This window comes from Protobothrops mucrosquamatus, unplaced genomic scaffold (genome assembly GCF_001527695.2).
Source record: "Protobothrops mucrosquamatus isolate PMUCROS unplaced genomic scaffold, P.Mucros_1.0 scaffold5181, whole genome shotgun sequence".
NCBI lineage: Eukaryota > Metazoa > Chordata > Lepidosauria > Squamata > Viperidae > Protobothrops > Protobothrops mucrosquamatus.
Genome location: NW_015391051.1, coordinates 1 through 1,544, shown reverse-complemented (window position 1 = coordinate 1,544; position 1,544 = coordinate 1).

The following is a 1,544-nucleotide window of genomic DNA, read 5'->3' as shown; positions in this document are numbered from 1 at the left end:
TAAAGCACGCTTAGCCCAAACTTTTCAGCTTTAAAAAAAAAGAAGAAGGAATTTTGCTCTGTTGATAATAACCTTGTTTGTCATTGGGGTTGACGCTTGGTTAACCTTGATTCTTTCTGTTTGCAGCACAGACTTTTTAATAATAATAATAATAATAATAATAATAATAATAATAATAATAATAATAATAATAATAATAATAATAATAATAATAATAATAATAATAATAATAATAATAATAATAATAGTAAAGTTGGAAGGGATCTTGGAGGTCATCTAGTCCAACCCCCTGCTCAGGCAGGAAACCCTAGACCATTTCGGACAAATGGCTGTCCAGTCTCTTCTTAAAAACTTCCAGTGTTGGAGCCTTCACCGCTTCTGGAGGCAGGTTGTTCCACTGGTTAATTGTTCTAACTGTCAGGAAGTTTCTCCTTAGTTCTAGGTTGCTTCTCTCCTTGATTAGTTTCCATCCGTTGCTTCTTGTCCTGCCTTCAGGCGCTTTGGAGAATAGCTTGACTCCCTCTTCTTTGTGGCAGCCCCTGAGATACTAGAACACTGCAAATCAAATATCAACCTCATTCTATCCCCCAACGTTGGTTTTTTTTTTAGTGGAATCCTCTCAAAAACAGATTTTACCGGGAAATGAGCTTTTTCTGAGTCAGGGCCAGCATAATTAGGTTTTCTTCAAAGTCACTTTGTGATGGTTTGATTTTTTTTCCCTCTTCACAAATGATTTCATTAATTTCTCCAGAGGTTTCAGTGACCCTAGACTGCTAATCTTTCCATTGTGTGGCTCCCTTCAAGCAGAGGTCTTGTGTTTATTTATTTATTTGGTCACGGAAGATAGATTATTTGTATTAGAAAATTGCTTGGACTAGCTTCCATAACCGGGGGTTTTTTTTGCTTTTCTAATTCTATACCATCATGCCAATAAATGCGCCTGGTCTCTATAAACCATCAGGGCAATGACGGATGTAACAATCCCCAGTAAAAGAGAATGTTTTTAGCGCAGGGTTGAACTGTGGGGTCCTTGGTCATCTCTGAGCTTGGTGGTTTTCTTGCAGATGTTTCATTGCCCAACTAGGTAACATTATCAGTGCTAGGAGGGAGTGAGGCTTGCAAAATGGAGGAGGAGGAGGAGGAGGAGGAGGACTGTGGGGTCCTTGGTGTTCTTTGAGCTTGGTGGTTTTCTTGCAGATATTTCATTACCCAACTAGGTAACATTATCAGTGCTAGGAGGGAGTGAGGATTGTGAAATGGAGGAGGAGGAGGAGGAGGAGGAGGACTGTGGGGTCCTTGGTGCTCTCTGAGTTTGGTGGTTTTCTTGCAGATGTTTCATTGCCCAACTAGGTAACATTATCAGTGCTAGGAGGGAGTGAGGCTTGCGAAATGGAGGAGGGGGGAGGAGGAGGAGGAGGAGGAGGAGGAGGAGGAGGACAACGACTGTGGGGTCCTTGATGCTCTCTAAGCTTGGTGGTTTTCTTGCAGATGTTTCATTACCCAACTAGGTAACATTATCAGTGCTAGAAGGGAGTTAAGCTTGC